Source organism: Pteropus alecto, unplaced genomic scaffold (assembly GCF_000325575.1).
Source record: "Pteropus alecto unplaced genomic scaffold, ASM32557v1 scaffold94, whole genome shotgun sequence".
Lineage (NCBI taxonomy): Eukaryota > Metazoa > Chordata > Mammalia > Chiroptera > Pteropodidae > Pteropus > Pteropus alecto.
Window position 1 is genome coordinate 5,283,983 of NW_006437736.1, and position 14,560 is coordinate 5,298,542.

At 38.3% G+C, this 14,560-nt stretch overlaps 1 pseudogene; it reads right to left on the reverse strand.

Annotated features, from left to right (window-relative positions):
• Positions 1 to 14,441: 14,441 nt before the first annotated feature.
• LOC112481901 lies at positions 14,442 to 14,560 on the reverse strand (annotated as a pseudogene).

Here is a 14,560-nt window from a genome sequence, read left to right on the forward strand (position 1 = left end):
GAAAGTAGATCTGGACCAAGAGTGAAGCTGTTTATATTAAGTGCCATAGGTGAAACCACTTCTGCTCTTAGCATTGAGGAGAGTTCAAAGGATGAAACGAAGTACTTGCCATTCATAGTAAATCATCTGTGAGAGGGTGAAAGATTTACCTATCAGAAAATTTATAGCAGTTATTGATAAGAGAAAAAATTGTAAACCAACTCAATGTCCAACAATAGAGATGCGTAATTTGTGAAATATATGTAAAATAGATATTCTCATGTAAAATTATATTTTCCAAAAACACTTAATGACATGGGGAAAATTCTCACTATATAAGAAAAAAAAAAAAAAATCAGGACATATGCAGTTCGATCTTATTGTGAATGGCCTTCCCCGCCCCCACTGACTCACCCCCGCCCAGGGATTAGAGAGAAACAAAGAAGCCACTTGGGTTTATCAATTTTCCTGGTAAGTTAATGCAAGGAAACTAACACCACCCAGGTAAGGAGGGGTAAGTACCTCTGGGAGGAAATGAATCCTCGCTGAGGTCAGCTCTATAATTTGAGATCTTATTTTAGGAAAACAGCATCGGAACTCAACTTCATTCATATCCTCGCGGGGTCTCCACCTCAACCACCGCAAGCTGGAGTCAGTGGTCAGAGGCCCGTGCTCACTGCTGCCCCTGATGGAGTCAACAGAAACTGCAGCTCACCTGTAGGTAGTCCACAGGCTGTGAAATTTGCAAGACGGGACTTAATGAGCTTGTTATTCCTACAAGGATGAGTGGCACATCACTCAAGAGAAAAGGAGCAGGTTGGGGAGGGCGGGGGGAGAAGGGAGAAATGGAAAGAATTCGGGTATAAGTGAGGTCCACGTGGCACAATATTTCTCACTGAAGCACGTTAAAGTCACTTAAGTGCCTAAGAAAAATAATGCGCGGGACCCTGCTGAGTCAGCTGCGGGGCCTGGGCACCTCATGGCCCTACTGCAGAAGGCGAGAGCAGTGCAGTATAAGTACATTAAGCCAGGGATGCAGCTAATCAGCTCCTGTCCCCCTCCGCAGTTCTGTATGACTTTGTAACAGCCATTGAATCATTCATTAAAGGACATCCGATCTCATTTGGGAGAAGTGTGTATCTAGTTCGAAGTATATATCGGGATGGTCGGAGAGGCGAGCTTCCTGTCCTATCTTGTATGAACGGAGGCAGTCTCCCTCATTATTGGCCGCTAAATGTTGGGGGACATCAAATGAAAATCCCAACTTTCCCTCTCCCTAAGGGTAGCTCAAACACGCTCTAGGGACAGAAATGAGAGCGGGCCTACCACAGCCCTCACAGTGACTTTGCTGGACGATTAGGGCGTGGAAGTGGGAGGAAAGGTCAGAAATACATGTCTGATACATAATCGTGCATGTTTAAAAGGTCGGAAGGAAACATCAAAACTATAACATTGGTTATCTAATGGTGCGATTTTAGATGATTCTCTTTTCTCTTCATGCTTCTCTATATTTCTAAAGTTTTCTGCAGGGAACATATTACTGTTTTTTTTTTTTTTTTAAGCTATATATCCTGCAAAAAAAAAAAAAAAGCAATCTTGCCCTTCTAAAGTATGTGTTCTAAATGGGGTTTTCAAATGAAATTTGCTGTTAGAGTATTCACTTGGCTCTAGTGGTTATGACAGAGGGTATCTATATGCTTGTGGCATGTTCATAGCTCACAGTCAGTGCTAACATGAAGTTGATTGACATCGTCACAGGATAGTGAGTTAAGGATTTCCTGCATCCTTTTAAGGTGAGCAAGTGATACCTTCTGTATAAAATGGCCAGGAGCACACGGGACAAAAGCACTTCATTGCACTTCTTAGGCTTCCAAAACTTCTTCAGACATATTTATTGGGCAAAATATATTATCATTTATTCTAGTATTACACACCATGGTATGTCCTTAAGCCCTGGTGTGCAACAAAATATTTTACATACAACTTTGGTTCCTATGTTATGTCCTACTCCTGGTCAGATTATTGGAGTGTGTCATCCTTTGGCTCCAATCATACAACAATATCCATTGAAATGCACCATCAGAAGTAAGACGGTGCCCTCAAAAGGGTTAAATACAGGAACACTTTGGGCCCATTTTGCTTAGGCGGAGAGCTTGGCTCCTGAAACTACTAGCTTGAATGACAAATATTCTTCTTCAAGGGGATCTGAAGGATGGGAGACTGTTCACTTTTCTTTGGTGTATCTTTCAGTTCCCCTTGTGATGGGCAAACACCAGTAGAGTTGATTCTGAGTTTTAATTTAAAGATATTACGAAGTGTTTCACATGAGGAAGAAATTTAGACGTCTTTGTTTTTATCCAGAAGGCTGAATAATTTCAGGGCAAAAGAAAATGTGGTTAGTGGCCTCTGAGGAATCAGTACATTAACCATCCTGCAGGAATTTAAAACTATTCTATGTGGGTTAATGGATACAATTAACACTCAAATTAGACACCATATGTAAGTAATTGAGGCAGTTTAGCACACTTATTGACTATACGAAGCTCTGGACTGAGGATTAGGCAGTCTCACAATTCATTAGAGGTTGTAATTAGCAAGACTTTATTGGATTTCATTATTGGCTCCACAGCAAATTTGTATGGGAAACACCTCGGTAGGTAGTTTTCTGAGAAGAATGCCCAAAATGTCATCATTTCAATGTTCGATTTTAAATGGGTATATACGTATTTTCAGATCAATTCAGTTGACCAAACTTAGCTCTAATCATTCCTCATCATAGCTCTCCCATCTCTCTCTAATTTTCATTGGTTCCTTTTTGCCCCACCACATTATGTGGACCTTTCTGCCCAACCACCAAGGTTCTTTGTGATTTTCCCTATCACTCATTTCATTTTGACACAAGATTTTGCTGGTATCAGGGCCGGCCTCCTCATTCTCCGTTTTATCAACTGAGCTCACTTCTCCTTATCTTCCTCCATGATTGGTGCCCATCAATCACTAGACAAAGATTACTTATCCAGAAGTAGCTAAGCCCGAGGTAGAGACAAGGAGAAGGGATGAATATATGAATTTGTAAGGAAGGTGGTCATGCTGAAAGCTTTTCTGAAATCTAGTCAGACCGACCCTTTTGAGCACAGGTTTTCAGCACTAGGCGACCATTAGAATCACCTGGAATCTTTTATAAAAAGCTGCTGCCTGGTTCCACACCCAGAGATTCTGATTCAATTGCTTTAAACTGGGGCCCAGGCTGTCCAGGTGGTTCTAAAGTGAAGCCAGATTAAGAACTACTCAAGAGTAGGGCTTTACAAACATCAATGTGCATGCAAATCACGGGGGTGGGTGTTACAATGAAGACTCTGGTTCGGTAGGCTTGGAATGACGCTTCACATTTTGTATTCCTGGGAAATGTCCCAGGTGATGCTGATGCTGCCGGTTTGTGGACTACACTGTGGGTAGCAAGGCCAGAATGGTGAAGTTGGGGTAAGACACACACTAAAAACATTTTGCATACCAAATGAAGCTGAGATCAAGCACAAATGCTATTATGAGGTTTTGCAGAATAGGATGATAACGATGATGATGATAATTGAAAGCTGAGTAAATATAGTTCGCCTTTCCCCAGCCCCCACCAACCTGAGAGTGCAAATAAGATCTCGTGTTTACAATATGTTTACAGTACTTACTCAAATGTCTCCTGCTCATTAATCAATTTGCATATCTCAGCACCTCCAGCGTCCTCTCTTTAAGTCTCACTCAATTGTTTCTAGGGGTCCCTGGGAGTTCTCACTTCAACAATAGTCCTCTCAGGCCCCTCAGCGCAGGGTCACCTTGTTCAATGCTCAGAGCTCAAGACACTACTTTGAAAGGGGCATCATCACTGCTGGTGGTGCCAGTACATGAACTGACAGCACTGGGGACCACACTAAAGGCACTGTCTCGCAGAGTCTCAAAGCTGCAGGACCTTGAATGGCCAGGGCAGGGCTCCGTTCCTGAGCCAGCGCCATGCCGTGTCCCACACAGCAAGGAGATGGCTTCTCAGATGCACCTGGGGCTGAAGCAGTCCTGTCTTCTTCTTGCTGCGTCAGCCAGAGTCTCTTTGTGAGTGACATCAGATTCTACCTGCAGTCCCTCTCCAGGCCTAATTCACTGGCTGGCAAAGACACAGACATCTTATCTGTCTCCGTCCAAGAGGAAGAATGTAAATTGGCTCCACACTGAAAGAGGTGCCTCCTGGAAATGAGTTTCCTACCCGAAGTATTGAAGTAGGAGCCACATGGCCAGTGCTTATGGCTGTTGGTCAGTGGTTCCAAATTTCCTGAGTTTTTTGAATGGGAGCATCACCCTTTGGGGATTCTTTCAAGATGCATTTGGAAATTAAAAATTCAAACATTATGGAGAGAAAGTCTTGCTCCCCATTCCTTGTCCGACTGCTCAGAGGTAAGCCCTTTTGATTAATCTCAGTCTCTAAGTCTTTTCATGGCTACCTCCATAGTTCTAAACTACAGGCAGACCTTGGAGATCCTGTGGGTTCACCTCCATACTACTGCAAAGAGGCGAGTATCACAATAACGTGAGTCATCAACTTTTTGCTGGTGGATGGTCTTGCCTTCAATTTGTAAAAATGCAACATCTATGACGTGCAGTGGAAAAAGGCACAATAAAACAAGGAATGCCTATATGTGCTTATCCCTTTGCTTCATGATTTCTTGGTGTTAAGCAATATCTACTAATAATCGATGTGAAAAATGCAAATTTTAGTTAATTTATACCATCTTCTTTTCTGACACTCTCCTCATTTTGTTGGTTATATTTTTTAATGACTGGTTCTTATTTTGGATACTTTTATAACTTTAAGTACTATACTTAAACTTCTGTTTCTTGATCCATAATCTTTAGATGTTGTTTATTTACCAATAGATAAGATAAGGAAGTTTCCGTCCCTGCATATTTCCCAACTTCTCCCTCTCTCCTTTCCAAGTCCTGTTTGCTGTGTTGTTGTTTTGCCAAGTTTATCTAAGTGGAAAACAGAGTTAAGAAAGTTGTGTTTAAATAGACGTGTTATTTAGACATAAACATAAGGAAGTTATGTTTAAACATGGTTTAATGCAGAACCAGAGCAGGGTGACTGGATGCACCGAATAGGAAATCTAATCCTATGGCACTGCCCCTCAAACTCATGCCGTCAGAGGAGATATTCCAAGTCAGAGGCAAATCCATTCTCTTTCCTTAAATTCCATCGAGTGCTCTGAATCGTGCTATGGTTTGTTCTGCTTTTGGAATTAATATTCTTGTACAGTTTCCCCCCTGGAGTTTTAAAATTATTTTCTTTTTTTTCCCTGTTGATAGGGGATAAAAATTTACCCTACCACCAATGTCTCCCAGCTAGTTGTTTCATATATTTTGAGTACATGAAAATACACTGATGTTCTAAGCTTATTTGCCTGGAGGTTATCCTGGGATTACTTTTTGTCACCTTTAGTTTTACTGTTCTTGGAGTTCATGTAATTGTCTTCCTTGGATTTATTTTTCCTTTTGCCACAGTAAATCTTTTTTTTTTTTTTTTTCAGAAAAAGTATGTAGATGTTTGCATGTCTGAAAATGGGTTTTTGCGTATCTGAGTTTTTGTATGCCTGGAAATGTATTATACTCCCCTAATACTTGATTAATATTTGGGGTACTTTTATATTCAAAATAATTTTCCTTCAGAACTTCAAAGGTATTTTTCTACTGCCTTCTAGAATTTAGTGTCACTGAAAAATGAAGTAGTGGTTAAGACTACTAAGCCAGACGCTGGTTTGAATCTCAATTCTGCCACCTGCTAGCTATGTATCCATGGGTACATTTCTTGGTGTTTTCACCTAAAAAATAGTAGTTGTGATAATAATAATAATGATAATAATAATAATAATAATAATAATAACTAACTTATAGAACTATTGTGAAGATTAAATTTACTATATATATGAAGTAATTAAAATAGCCGCTTGTACAAAGTAAGCACGATAACAGTATTCGCTCTTTTTAAAAATCGATTTAATCATTATCATCTTTATATTTATCTTGGATATTCTGAGGATTTAAAAAATTGTTTTAAATAGTTTTATGCCTTCCATTTTCTCTTTTCTCTTTCTAGAGTCTTAGATAAATATGGACTCTTTTGGATTGAGATTGTGTGTTTCTTATCTTTTTTATCTCAGATTTTTCCATTTCTTTGTCTTTTTGTTCTATATTCTGGGAGATTTTCTCATCTATTTCTTCCACCTACTTTATTACATTCTTAATTTCTGCATTCATATCTTTATCGCAAACTGCTTCTTATTCTTTTGGTTTAAGATCCTGGAGTTTTTAATGGATATAATATTTCTCCATATCTCTTTGCGGCTCTTAGATTTGTTTTACAATCTCCAATTTCTGCTAGATTATCTTGGTTCCTTCCAGAATGTGATGAAGAGTAGTTCACATCTTTCAAACACTCTCTTTATATTTTGATACTTTTTCATGATGTTAAGTCCATCATCCCATAACAGAGATTTCAAAAAGTCACGTTTTCTAGCTCCATGTAACTTGGACATAGAACAGGCATCTTTGAGAACCTGGATTCTGAAGTCAGTTACTCGAGGAAACTGCTAGGACACCTGGCATCTATTTTGCACTGGGGGAGGCAGAGGCAACGTTTCTCTGGGGTCTGTAGCAGGTGGACCACAGCAGATCCCTCACCAGAATAGTGCAGTACGGTTCTGGGAGGTGTTCCTGGAGACTCAGCCCAGAGTTGATGCCTCCAGTCTTTTTTAAGATAATCTAAGATGTCTAACACCCCATAATAAGTACTTTTCTGATGATGATTCTCCAGCTGGATTAATCCCCCAAATTCCAGATTTTGTTCAAACTGTCCACATGACCTTGCCACTTAGAAAGCCAATGAACCCCACCTGTGGTGTTCGTGTGTTCGTGCAATCCTCCTTCCTAGAGTGCTGACAGGCTGGGCACATTGACCCACTTCTAGTGAATAGAATGTAGCAGATGCGACGGGATGTCACTTCTGAGATTATGTAAATAAAAGACTGTGGTCTCCATCTTGGTGCTTACTCTCTCTAGCTCTCTCTTGGATCATTCACTCTGGGGAAGGCCAACTGCCACGATGTCATAGGCAGCCCATGGAGAGGCCTATGTTGCAAGAAACAGGCCTGCCATAACCCCTGGGAGTGTGCTGGGAAGCAGTAATCAATCTCAACTGAGCTTTTAAATGAGACCACAGCCCCAGCGATAGCTTGACTGCAACCTCAAGAGACCTTGTGCCAGAGGCACTCAACTAAACGGCACCTGATACTCTGACTTATAGAAACTGTGAGATAAAAAATGTTTAGTGTTTTTCAGCCACTAAGTTTTGGGTAATTTGTAATGGAGCAATAGCTAACTAAAACAGCTGTCATAGATTTAACTTGTTTAAAACCAAACTCCTGATCTTCGACGCTGCCTCCAACATGTTCCTCTTCTCATAGTCTTCTGGGTAAATTCAATTGCTCAGTGTTTCATCTTCAAGAAAAAGACACCCCATTATACTGTACTTTTCATTTCTTGCCATCCCCACTACATGGTAGTTTTATTTTTCTACTTGTCTTAATTTTCTTTTACTGGAAGCTTTTGTTTCTGGTGTTATGAAATTTTATAATGATATGCCTCTTGGTGAGGTTTTTTTCTATTATTATTCATTGTGCTTAACACATGGAGTCCCTCCTTTATTTCTGGGGAAATTTCCACTGTTTGTTAATTTCTCTATTCATTGTTTTATCTTCCTGGAATCTCTATTAGTTGGAAATTATACCTCCTGGGTAGATTAACCACCTCGCTCATCTTTCTTGTTTTCCATCTTTTTTGTAAGTCTTCTTTCTGTGAGGTTTCTTCATCTCTCTATCCTTCAGTTGAATTTCTTTTGGCTATTCTGTTTTTAATTTCCAAGAGTTTTTTCTATTCACTATTTGTACCTTATGCTTGGCATTTCTTCTCTTATGAATACAATATCCTCTCTTACCTCTTGGAAGATGCCAGCTATCGTTGGTATTTCTGTTTCTTTATTTTAATCTTCTTTATTTCCTCTAGATTTATTATTTTTTTCTCTTTGCTTTGTGCACTTTCTTTTGCTTTGTGTGGATTTTTGAAAATATTTGGAGATTCCTGGCTGTATGCTTTGTTAAAATATAAACTGAGGCATGTTAAAACTTTTAAGAGTTTATTTGAGCAAAAATCTATTTGAATTGGTCAGTGTCAAATGAGAAGTGGTTAGGGGTGCTCTGCCCACAGGAGTCAGGGAAAAGACATATAGAGAAGGAGCAGAAACAAAGCAAGGAAATTATTCGATTGACTACAGCTTAAAGATTAGTTGGCTGTTTGCAATTGGTTGTCCTTGATGTTTTGATTTTGTAACCTTGAGGCATTTACAGGCTTAGATTGGGTTTACTTACGTAGGCTGCCAAAGCATTAGAACCACCTCAGTCTAATGGCTTCCTTGTTTAATTAATTTAACAGCGTATATTCAAGAGTAAGACTATGCATGGGTTTCCTTTGTTGACTAATGGATTTCACTTTAGAATAATTAAGACAATTGGGCATTTCTATGGAGGTCATATCTCTGGGATCTTGAATAATATATATATTGCAAGAGTCTTGCTTCCACATTGAGAAGCAAAGAATAATAGTCATCATAGAATGGCCATGTCAGCAATAATATATTGTTATCTGAACATGATTTCCACCCAAGATACTGACTGAGCTATGCCCTTATCATATTTTACTATTATTATCTTATAATCTGTGACCAACTTGAGGACAAGTACTGTTATTTATTCACCTTGATATTCTTCAATGTCTCAATAGATGCGTGCGGAATGAATGAACAGATAAGCTAAGCCTAACTAGCATCTCGAATAACGCCAACATAATAATGTTGGCCAACTAACTGCTGACTGTCAGAGGCCCCTGCCCAGGCCCTGAGCGATCCACTCCAGGCAAGGCAGCTCAGGTCTAATGTGACCGAGACAAGGGTATGCATGAGGCCAGGGCCCAGCAGGAGAACCGTCTCCATTGTGCTGTGTTGCTGCTCATTCTTACCAATGAGATTAAGTTCATTGTTGGATCCTTTTTGCCAAAACTAAACATGGAGATAATAGCTTCCCACTCTATAGTGATCCTGAGCCACCCTTGTGTTTCTGTCGTTCGGACATTTCTCCCTTTCGTATTTTCTACATTGCAGTTCTATGAGTGTTGTGTCGGCCTTGATATTTTGCCATTTCACTAATCTGAAAGGCCATTTGTCACCTGAATATGTGCCCGCCTTGAAACAAGTGCTGAATGTTAGTTATGTTCTCTTCCATCCAAGAAAAGGAATGTTAATTCTATTTGCTTTTCCCTCTTTAAATCAGTTTGTGTCATATTTTCGCCAACACCAGATAATTAACATTTTTATAGGCTTTCTTGAAACTTTTTGGAGGTATAAATAGATGATGCCTTTCCCAGTTAAGCGCATGTTATTCATTTGCATCATATTAAGTACAATAGTGGAGGAAATACCTACAAACATAATTAATATAAGTTTGGCAAGTAATATGTTAGTTCTAACACCTCAGAAACAGTATCAAGGGGATGGAGAATAAGCCAGTGGTCTCTCTGTGACCTATACCTAGCTGGGTATACATAGAGCTTCTAAATGATTCTCAGATATATAAGTAAAATTTAAAATCAGTAAAATTACCTTGTGCTTTGCTTTTATAACTCCCAATTCAGATTTGTAAATTAACAAATGGAAATCTGAAGTGACAGGCAGGTGTGAAAGAGAGCCCAAAGAAACAGCTGCTTTAAGGAATAATATTGAAAATGTATAAAAGCTGTTAATAAATAAAAAGAAGCCCATATGTGTATTTTAAAAATCCAAAACACTTTTTCCTGGCTTCTTCACAATCCCTAAGTGTAAATAGCTTTCTAAAAAAACTTAACCAAATCTGCCCAGATTTCCAAAGACCCTCAAAGAAGCATAAAGGATAAGATAGATATGAGTTAATGTAAAGGATAAAGCAAGAAATAGTGGTCGTTAGAAAGGAAAATGCAGCAAGCGTGACAGACAGAACCAAGGCTCTTACCTGTGGCCAGGGAATGGCACTGAGGGGAGCAGAGCACATGGGCTTGACACATAAGAGAACTTCCTGGTGAAGCCTTGGATTCTGATTTCTCTTGGAGGAGAAAAGGTTAAGAAGGCTCCAGGCCTCTTCGACCCCCTTCCGCCACCATCACCAAAGGCCAAAGCCGCTCTTGGTATGGCTCTTTCTCAGACTGGACTTCTGCACAGGATTTCATTTGAACCCAGTGTTTGGCAGTTCATGCAAAGCATAAATGAGGGTGACTACATCAGCACAAAGAGCCACGTAAGGGTGGAAAGCACACCTGTATGGCAACGTAAGTCAAGACCCAATCACAAAAGCAGGCAGTGTGATGCGAGCCGAACAGACAGACTTCTAAAGTGCTGGCAGGTACTGGATAACTAGAACGAGCAGATCCTACAGAGTCTAGGGCTCCAGAGGAAAGGCCAGAGTAAATGGAAGTCATTAAAGATCAATATTCTAACCTGAATGGCAATCTCAATTCAGTCACTGGGAGGGAATGACATAGAAATTCATGTAGGAGTGATGTTCAGAGAAAGACAGCTGTTGGTCAAGGTTGCAAACATCAGAATTAAATTCATGCTCTTCTAAGGATTTAAGAAGAAAGAAAACATTCAGAGATGTAATTACAAAACAAATTTGGAGTTTACCGCTTAAAATATAGAGGGGAAAACTGGCACAAAGCTAACAGAAATGGGGTTGTCAGTATTCCTCTAGGGTTGGCCAGGTTGACCTTTCAAGGTCAAGTTGACTTTAACCTGATCTTTAACATAGACTAGGTTGACCTTTCTTTTAGAAGCCAAAAGGAGGTTTGTAGGAATTACAAGAATTATACTAAAACAATTTGTCAACCCCCAGTCCCACAGCTGCAAGAACTTTCATGAGGGGCATTGCAAATCTGAGATGGATGAAGGCCCTTCTGAAAGATAAGCTTCTTACTGCGTTCTCAGCTGGCATGCTTAATGAAGGAACATTAATATCTATAAATCAGACCACAAAAATATGAGAAGCGCAAGATACAAACTCGATTCTTATAAAGATTTCAGATAACTGGGTTAATTTACATCCTGGTCTTGATAGCGTTCATAGTAGGATCTAAATAATTATTTTTTAAATGAATAAATCAGTGTGCCAGGCACTGTGCTAGGCACTAGGAATATTGTGGTAACAACACAGACATGACTTATGGAATTTAAAGTCCAGTAGATTGAGTATAGAATGAAGAGAAATCAAGAAAGTTAAAACTTACTGCAGCAGCTATGCAAATAAGGACGCAAGCCACTATAACGATTAAAAATGTACTTAGAAGGTGGTGGAAAATACAAATGTATTGCTTACATTTAAGTAAAAAAGAGCCACTGAGAGAATTAAGAATAAAACCAAACAATCTGTTACTTAAAGAGACACACTTAAAAATGAAAGTCACGTAAACTTAAAGAGGGAAAAGGACAAGATAATAGCTTACTATTCCCAAAAATAGAATGAGGTCCTACAATATAAATACCATAATTTGGCTCACTACATCATCAAGGTTGATGAACAGATGGTTTATACACTAGAAAATTCAGGCATTTAATTATCTAATGAGAAAACGCACAATTTTTCTAGCAATATAAGAAAAAATAATAAATCGAGCTATCTTCTAGGCACCATTACTCATGGCTGCAATTAATGATAATAAATTAAAAAGAAAAAGTCCATTGCTGGCAATCAGGAGAAATATGAATTCATATGACAGTGCCTAGTGACACCGTAAATGGGATTTATTTTTCTAGGGACAATAAGAAAATATGGCAGCAAGAACTATAAAATAGTTCACATCCTTTGTTCTGATAACTCTAATAAATCTCAAGAGAATATCCTCTAAAGAAAATAAAGGTTTTTTTTTTTTTTATAGCAATGTTGATTTTGGCACTATTTATAATTTTTTTTAAAAACTAGAGTTCTTAGTGTTAAGGGATTAACTAAGTAAGCCATGTGATGTTGACTTAGCTATAGCTATTGAATCAACAGGCAGACTTCTTCATAGGACCATGAGGGATCAACACAGTCTAGAATTACCTTCCCGTGAAAAATGGACAAAATATAGGAAACAGCTACTTTCAGACATTGGACAACAGACAGAAACAGACTGTGATCCCTGACAAAAGGGAACAATTGCAGTTCAGTCTACTATTGCCAAGTCTTTCTGTCTGGTCCAGAGAGGGAGATCCCAGACTCAGTCCACCGCTCTTTCTGAGTCGAGAAGATAGACTGAAGTTCTGAGAGGCCAAGGTGGCTAGAACTGGCAGAGCAAGGTACCTGAGTGAAGAGAGCTAGGCTAAGAAAAAGCTTCAGAAATGTGGATCGAGGTGCTCTTGAGTCTTTGACAGAAAATTAATGATTGCATGTATAGAGTCAAATCCAATAAGACAAGACAAGAACGACTTCAAGGAAAGGACAATTGCCAGGGTGCTCTATAAAAATTAATTCCTAGAGGTTACACAGCGCCAGGAATTATCTGAGTTTCCTCTAGCCAGAGTGAAAGATCTCATTCAATATTTGGGGCACTAAGTTGGAGCCTCAGAAAGGCCACACTTTACACATAGAGCTTAATTAGCTCTAGAATAAAGTCTGCTCTAGACCCACCCTAAACGAGTCTAAAAACAAATTGTATAAGTGTCAGTCAAATCTGCAAGTAATGTAACTGCCTACTAGAAAATGTCCAATATCCCTTAAAAGAATGCAAGAAAATCTAGCACTCAATAACATAAAATGAAAAATACTGACATCAAAATAAAAGTTGATAGACATATAAAAGGTAAGAAAATGTAAAAAATCAGTCAATAGAAACAGATCTCAAAATGACATATGACAGATTATCAGACAAGAAGATAAAAAAATATATTTTCACTTACAAGAATATAAAGGAAAATATGATTATTATAAAGAAAGAAGAAATAGAAGATTTTTAAAAAAGACTCAAATGAAATCTATATGTACAGAAAATACTATGTCTAAAATTAAAATTCCACTAGGATTAACAGCAGAAAAGACATTGCAAAATTAAGAATCGGTGAACTTGAATACATAGCAATAAAACTATCAAAATCTGAGAAAAATGAACAAAGCGTAAGTGATAAATGGGACATCGACTGGGCTAATATAAAAGTGGAATCCTAAAAAGTGGGTGGAGGCAGAAAAGACTATTTAAAGAAGTAATGGCCACATGTGTTCAAATTTGATTTAGAGTTTTTAGGCAAACAAAAGATGAGAGAATTTATTGTCAGCGGGCCCACATTATAAGAAATGTTAAGGAAATTTTTCAGTTTGAACGAAAATGAGACCAGATGTTTGGAGTTATGCAAAGGAACAATGAATGCCAGAAATGGATGAATATTAAATTATTTTTCATTTTTTTGTTTCTTTAAAAGATAACTGACTGATAAAGCAACAGACGAGACAAAATGTATGACAACAATAGCAAAACAGGAAAGGAGGAATTAATGGAAATAATCTGTTGTGGGGTTCTTATATTTCCATATGGTATAATGTTTTTTGAAGGTAGTCTATAATAAGATTAAAGATGTATTTTATAAATCTCAAAGCAATCACTGAGAACAAGCAAAGAAGTAGCTGGAAAGCTAAGTGTGGAAAAAAATGGAATCATTAAAAAATTAAACACAGGTAAAGGAAAGTAAAGAGAAGAAAAAGGAAGATACAACATTAGAAAGCAAATGACAAGATGGTAGATTCTTCCAGAAAATAAAAGGAGTACATTCTAAATCATGTTTAAGGTCAGAATTAATTACCCTGACACCAGATGAAGACAGTACAAGAACAGAAAACCACAGGACGATATTTCCCATGAACATAGGTGCAAGATCTTTAATAAAGTAGTAAATCGGCCACTTCAATTTGCTGATGGAGGTCATCTACAAAAGACCTACAGCTGCACTCATATTTTATAGTGAAAAACTGAATGCTTTTTTCCTAACCACTTCTCTTAAACCTTGTACTGGAGGTCAAAGGCAGTGCAATAAAAAAAAAAAAAAAAGGCAGTATACTGAAGCAAATTATACTGTATAATTTCAAGGCTTACTGTGAAACTATGGTAATTAAGACAGAATGTCAGCATGAGAAAAGTCATGTAGATCAATGGAATAGAATAGAGAGTCCAGAAAGATATCCACACATATGTGGTCACTTGATTTAGTTTTTTTATTTTTTTTATTATTTATTTATTTATTTTTTTTTAAAGGCAAGGCAACCCTTGGTTGACCTCACAGATTGCAAGGACCTTGTTAGCTTACAATCTTTTTTTTTTTTTTTTTACGCCTACAGCACCTGGTCTTCCTACATGGTCTCCCATCCAAGAACTAACTAGTCCCAACCCTGCTTAGCTTCCGAGATCAGATGGGATTGGGCTTGTTCAGGGTGGCATGGCTGTAGAC